Consider the following 8063-nt stretch of genomic DNA (forward strand, 5'->3'; position numbering starts at 1 on the left):
CATATTTTACAAATCTGGCCTAATATCTTGAAGGATCAAGCTAATCAAGGTTGGCTTCTCTCACCAATATGAAAATAGTAAATTAGAAAAGCATAAATATTAATACTCCAACCTGATGATATGCAGGGAAAAAATCAGAAAAAGCTAGACCGAAAAAACAATTTTATGGTATGCAGAACAATTTTGTTAGCTTCATCTTGAGTTTCTCAGAGGATAATGAAAATATATATCTGGACACGAAAGAAATATTCAATATGAAGTATGAAACATTCGACAACGTAGCAATTTATGTGCCATCTAGTTCCTCATAGGTTCCACTTTTAACAGAAACATGGCAAGAATAGGTTTGTGTCTTAACCTGAAAGCATGAATTTTCTGGGCTACAATGTGTTATATGGTGGAAAACGTTGTGAGAACCTGCAACAAACGATTAGCAAATTAGCAACAGGACATTATCTTTACATAGATACCACAAATCGATTCTCTTGGACACAATGCTCATGTAAGTGGTCTGAGATAAATACTAATGACATTGACAAACCTTGGTTCCAACTTTGAAGAGAATGAAAGATCTGTAAGCATCTTGTTTGTTTCGAAGCATCGAGCATGACCTTATCAGAAACCAAGAGGTTAAACAGAATTCTATCTATTTATACACAGAAAAAAAACAATAAAAATTAGAATCATTCCAACCGCCGACCTCTCCATCAAAATAGTTAAAAAGAAATATCCAAGTAAACAACAAACCTTTTTGTCTGAGGTTTAGAAATTAGAAGCAGACATGTGAACATTCTTAAGAACATCTTTAGCTACTGCACCAAGAGCTTATGTATCAAGCTAGCGACATAGAGAATCAGAAAATAGTAGATCGATATACTTATAAACATAATAGATCTAACTAAGATTATTATTTATAAGTCAATGAATGGGTCACAAAAAAAAAAAAAAAATACACAAAACTGAACCTTCAAAAGCTGAAAACTCACTGTTAGTCTGTTATTATCTTGCCAATCTCATTTTGAGTCCGCAACTCTAACACTTGCAATCATTAGTTTTAACACACAGAAACCAAAAAAGCTAATATAAGAATTAAAATATCAAAGGTAATCTTAATTAGGTGAGAAGGGTTTCTCGGCATTCCAATTACTCGCTTCTAATCCAAGAATATTATAGATGTAAATGAAAAAGAAAAAAACATTAGGGTGGGTAAAGCTTAAACATGAGCACCAATTAACAAATTTTCTAGTTTTATATCGAATCACATACTTGTCATGGCAATAGATGAGAGCCCTAGCTAACGATGCAACATACTGGCCCTTGATAATATGGATATCAGAGGTCAAAAAGTAGAAAGAAGAACTCACTGTTGCAAGTCAGCGTCGTCTCTCGTTGATGTATCTGCCATCCGGGTAAAATAAGTTCCTGTTGCAAACCGAGCCAGCATATACAGAACAAACACAAATTGTTAGCAAATCACAGAGCAAATATGAAATGAAATAAACCAAAGTGATTGATGAGCTATTTGGATTTAGTATGAAACCAAAAGAATTTGGCAGCTCATCGAAATCATCACTCTTCTTGTTCCTGTTCTTATCTCTCTTTTTTATATTTCCTCTCGCCATCACTTGTCTCCAGAACTGGTCGTTTCTTTACAGCTTCCTTCGTGTCTGAATATCTAATTTCCTCTTCTGATTCTGAATCGCATATCACATCTTCACCTTTTTCCCTCAATTCATCGACTAAACCAATTCTCTCCTTGAAGATATATCCAGTTCTCTCCTTCGTATAAATACATTTGATGACGCTCTCGTAGAATAATTTTTTTGCGATAATGATACGCTCTCATGGTGAGGGTAGAAGTAAATCTCGAGAAAGCAATCACAAAGAAGAACAAAATCTCTGCAAATGGTTTCGACAACGATGACGGCAGAAGAAGGAAAAAATATTATTAGGTTTACACGACCCGTAAAAGGTCCGCGTGTTTTTTTTACCCGATCCGACATTTTTTCTTCCTAAAAACCAGTGGCATTCTCTGTAAATAAGTTAGAACTCCATGATTTTTTTCATAAATGTTTCTGAAAATGTATATATAGATTGAGAAGGTTTTTCTCAACTTCTCCTAATAACATGACACTTGGCTTCTTATATAGCTGACACATGTTTTCATTTTCAATTTAATTCAAAACTATGGGTTAAAAAAACTTAAATAGATCTATCTCAATTCCCTAGCCAATAAGACATAAACTCATTTCAATTTTAATTCAAAACTATGGAGCAAAGAAACCAAAGAAGCAAAAAAAAAAATAGGCCCATTCCCTAGCCATGACTAATTAAAAAAGTTAAATATATTTTCTTTGTTTTCCATGCATCTCTGCTTCTACGAACTTTGCATCATTTCGAAGCATCAACTACATAATCTGAGAATGTATTAATGTTTTACTTATGGTTGGTTGTCCCTTATTTCTCACATCATCATCAATTCTATCACCTGTTTTATTCCTCTTTGATGACCTAATTGGTTAAAAATCACATTATTTATTATATAGAAATACTCAGATTTATCTTTCTCTACCAAATCTTTAATTATTTTTGGTTTTTTTAATTTAGTATTATTTCATAGCAAAAATCTCTATAGTTTACTTTTGTTAAAGAAAAATTAATCTATTAATCTATTTTGTTTTTACGATTTATAAAATTTTCACTTATTTTCTTTTGTTCAAATTGTTCATGTTGAAATAATGCATATGACCAAAAATTAATTACAATTAATATGATTTATAACTGTATTTATTGCTATGAATGTGATTACTCAGAATAATGTGTCTGTGAAATTCCTTTTCCCATCATTTCCCATGGTATTTTTTTTTAAATATTATTTCTTATGATTTTTTTTTTTAAAAACATGATGTCTTGCAGTATGATGATTAACAGATTAATTTCTCTAGGACTATTTGAAGAAATCGTTTACAAAGCCATGTCAATGTTTTTATTTTTTGATATCATAGTCTTGTCGATATTTATTAGTCTCTTTCAAAGGATTATGTTTTATGATAGTCATGATTTAAAGTTTTTGCATTGTTTTATAATGTGAATTTTTAACTTTCTAACTATAGTTGGAAGTCTTAAGTGATGAAGATGAGCCTAATGCTTGACTCCTAAAGCACAATCTCTTTGGCTTTGAACATTCAATCATAATATTATAGTTGTAAGTCCCTTAGATTTCTCCTCTTAAGTCCTCTGATATTCAACTACAATATATTTCTAAGTTTATGTTTTGTAAATTTGCTTTGTTTTCCATTTTTAAAAGTTCTTTATCCCCATTACAAAAAAAAAATTTTACTTTGCATATTGATAAAAAGATTGAGCCTAATTTTACCGTGTAATGCATATATAAATAGTCAAAAGATCATATATTTCTTTATGCCTCTTTGGAATCACTTCCCAAACTTTACAACATCCTTTCGCATTACACGGAAAAACATTATAGAGATCTATTGTAAAATATTTAATATATATATATATATATATACACATATTGTATCCTTAATACTTTCATCATAGACATATGTCAATCATTAAAAGTGGTATAAATTATAGTAGATTAACCTGTACAAAAGCAAAACTACTTTTATATCGCATTGGTATTGTATGAGTTGCCAATCATACCTCATGTCTATTTTCCTGTAACCCTTACTCCATCCGTCATTATGCCGAAAAAAGCTTACACCATTTCTAATGGTTATCTATATTTTATATTTTACATTTAGGGTATAATTTTGAAGAGATATGGTTTAGTATTTAAATATATAAGATTAAAAGTATGATGCTATTTTAGTATTTTTAGAATTTAGAAATGATTTGCTAAATTTAAGACCAAAACTTATTTTTATGCAATATGTGAAAATTATCCTTTTTGTAACACACTTCATAACTATAAACTGATAAATGTATGTATTTAAATTCTTTTCAAGGCATATATAAATAATATCATAAACGTTTTATATATAGTTTAATGAAATTTTATTTCACATACAAAATAGTTGATTTTATAACCTACGCATCGCGTGGGTAACTTTCTAGTATATATATATATGGTAGGAGAATTTGCAACGAGTTATACACACACATAGCCGAATGGTATGAAATGAGTTCCTTTGCTGTTAAAAAAATTATAACAATCTAACTTATTGTCATACAAAATCCCCTTAAATTATAAGACTAGAATCATACCATAAATATCAATCTCAAAAACACCTTAAAAACCACCGAATCAAATAAAAATTCCCCTTACATGTATCCCCTTTAAATTTTGTGTCTTATACATGTCTTGAGGCAAATCTCTTTGGCGACGCCCTTGGGGTAATCTTTTTCTGCCCAACAATCATCTATGTTGGTTGCAGCTGCCAGACAGCACCAACAATCTCTTTTCAATGAGTTGCCGCAACTGCTGTGGAAACACAATGGTACATAGATTTTCCTCGACGTCCCAATCTTGCTACCTACACATCGATTCGAAACTCATAAACCAAAACTTTTACATTAATTGAAAACAACAACAAACAGACATTTGATATATATATATATATATATATATATATATATATATGTACGTGTGTGAAATTTAAGTGAGAGAATAACACTAGTACTTACACTCATACATGGAGAAGGAGAGCAATACTATGCATATTATAGCTATATGTGATGATTTCATCATGGATTAACTGTTTCAAAGGACCGTGTTATGAGTTAGGTTGTCTTGTCGATTCCAACTTAACCAATACATCATCATACATGCATACTATATATATCTGATATGGGAATAGAGAGATTTTAAATAGGAAAGACATATATTCGAGAGAATAAGATACATTTAATTATTTCCAAGTATATAATTTTCAATTTATATTCGGATATGTATATAATATATTTTCTTCCATAAACTCTACAATCGAAAGTGGGAATTCTCGAACTTGACTGATGGCAATTTATTGAACATATTCTCTAAAATCAAAACTGGGAAGTTCCTATTGTGTGGGTGTGACAATAATGGGATTCTTTATAACCCGAAAATGGAAAAAAATAGAGTTGGTAAGGTCATCTCCAGGGATAGCAACGCCTATAGTTTCTCTAATTAATGTATTTTAATTATTTAAATATTTTATTTAAATATTATTATATATTTAAATAACAAATCTGTAAAAAAAAATATTGACTAACCATAAACTTACACCGATTCCTATGGTTCTCACAAGAGAAACGTTTCTTAATTGTCGTTTTCCTTTATTATTATTTTTTAATTTTTAATTGAGAATATTCTAAAGAAAAACGATTGGTGGACATGCATATTTATTGGGAGGTTTGTATTTTGGGACTCTTATATATATATATATTTTCGATAAACAGGACTCTTATATTTTTTTAGTATTAAAAAGTGTATTTTTACAAAATAGGAATTTTTTGTTTGTTAATTAAAATTATACTCTTCCAATGGTAAACTTTAAGTGGGGTTCTTAATTTTGAAAATAATTAATTTTTAAAATATAAATATTTTAGGTAAAAAAATTAGTTTAAATGTTTAAACAATTTAAATTTTATTAAAATAAAAAATTATTGCATATCATAAAATTTTAAATATAAAAAACATAAAAGAGGAATTCAATCTTCTTTGCTTCCTCTTTAGATAAGAGAGTACCAAATACTTCTCCTCCACCAATCAGTTTCACTAGCTCATCATGTACAATATGCAACATATCCATGATAAGCCACAGTTCAGTCAAGATTAATGTTTCCGAGCCAACAACCAAAGCTAATAGCTCATGGGTAAAAAAGTAAACAGAGAAAAGCTAACCTTGGCCTTTGAGTTTGCTCTGCAAGTAGCCTCAAGTCCACCAGTCAACATTGAGTTTGCTCTGCAAGTAGCCTCAAGTCCACCAGTCAACAGAACAAACATCTTGGCTCTTTACTTGGCTCCTAATGTATATTTGATGGCCAACAACAGTCTTCAATTTTACCCAAATTTTATAGCTCTCGCCTCAGCTACTCAATACAGAACACCGCAACAAAGATATACCCCCATTGATTACAACCAAATAAACCCTACCCAAGATTCTAATATTCACATCTTCCAATTCAACAAGTAATGAAAGTAAACGACAACAACAATAAAAGAAAGGGAACAATAGAGAGAACCTTCCAAAGATCCAGCTTGCTGAAGCACATTTTTGGTAATTGAGACAACCTCCGCTGCGAGATCTGAAAGAATATCACCAAACATGAACTAGTCAGAATGGTATCAAACTGGAACATCACAAAGTTAAAATGCATTTTGTAAGAATCATTGCAGTCAATATATGAGGAGCACAAAACATAGCATGAGAATTAAATACATCGAAATTCAAAAACGTAAGCTCAAATAGTCGAGCCAAGAATCAATAACAGGTTCAAAATTAGTTAATAAATTACTCTATAACAAGTACAGTAAAACCTCTATAAATTAATAATATTGGGACTGCAGAAATTTATTAATTTATAGAGACATTGTCCATATTTGGTAATTTAAAAAAAAAAGTTTTTAAAACTAAGATTTAATTATTATAAATAATATTTTTATATAATCAATTACAAAGAAAATAACAATTCTCATGTTTTGAAGAGAAAACTAAAAGTCTTTCATATAGTAGAAATAATAGAAATGAGGTCTACCAAAAAATAATGTTCACATATATACATATATTTTGATAATTTTATATAATTATTAATTTATACTATTGTTGGGACAATATATTTACAAAGAATTTTCAAGAAAAATATTATTTTATTATATTATTGAATTATGTCCAAAATTATACTGGTCCCAACTTGGGATGAGAGAAATTTATTAATTTACACAAAATATTAATCTACCGAACGTTAATCTATAGAGGTTTGACTGTATTTAACTAGTAATTAGTGAAACTAAACAGCTAGCATAGATTGGGGAAGATGACTATGACCACAATTCTTCCTTTACATTTGCATTTGTGTTCATGTTACCATTTGAAGTCATGTCCTGTGACTATAACATAAGATGCTTAAGCAGACTTGTGACCATTTCTATATCAAGACGGGGAGTACAGAGAATTGATAAACTCTAATTCAAAAGACTACAAGCATTAGCAACAACAATAACACCAAACATATTGGAAAAAAACTGTATCATTTCTATAAAGGCATTTTCAATGTAACAAGTATAAATCATTCGTCTGTTAGCATCAAACAACAAGATTCAGAATTTGGACTGGATAAACACAATTCAGCAATCACAACATATATAACAACACCCAAAGACATTCAAAAACAAACATATATAACATACATACCCCAGTGTTGTTGCGTTCCCACAGCTTATACACACATGCACATAGCAGAATCAGAATGTTATGAAATGAGTTCCTTTGCTGTTAAAAAAATTATAACAATCTAATTTATTGTCAAACGAAATCCTCTTAAATTGTTAATACTAGAATCATACCATAAATATCATAAATCATACCATAAATATCAATCTCAAAAACACCTTAAAAACCACCGAATCAAATAAAAACTCCCCTTACATGTATCCCCTTTAAAAATTTATCTTATACATGACTTGAAGCAATTCTCTTTGGCGCCGTCCTTGGGGTAATCTTTTTCTAACCAACAATCATCTCTTTTGGTTGCAGCTGCGAGACAGCACCAACAATCTTTTTTCAATGAGAAGCTGCAACTGCTGTGGAAACACAATGGTACATTGATTTTCCTCGACGTCCCAATCTTGCTACCTACACATCGATTCGAAACTCATAAACCAAAACTTTTACAATTGAAAACAACAACAAATAGACATTTGATATGTACGTGTGTGAAATTTAAGTGAGAGAATAACACTAGTACTTACACTCATACATGGAGAAGGAGAGCAAGACTATGCATATTATTGCTATATGTGATGATTTCATTATTAATTAACTGTTTCAAAGGACCGTATTATGATTTTCTAGGTTGTCTTGTCGATTCCAACTTAACCATTATACATCATACATGCA

At 30.2% G+C, this 8063-nt stretch overlaps 1 long non-coding RNA gene across 1 annotated transcript; it reads right to left on the reverse strand.

The window, feature by feature from the left end:
• Positions 4211-6176, reverse strand: LOC104788031. Its single transcript, XR_002037890.1, has 3 exons — positions 5849-6176; positions 4651-4721; positions 4211-4499 (listed from the first exon to the last, which is right to left on the reverse strand). It is a non-coding gene; the product is annotated as an uncharacterized LOC104788031 (long non-coding RNA).

The sequence above is a fragment of the Camelina sativa genome, chromosome 5 (genome assembly GCF_000633955.1).
Source record: "Camelina sativa cultivar DH55 chromosome 5, Cs, whole genome shotgun sequence".
NCBI lineage: Eukaryota > Viridiplantae > Streptophyta > Magnoliopsida > Brassicales > Brassicaceae > Camelina > Camelina sativa.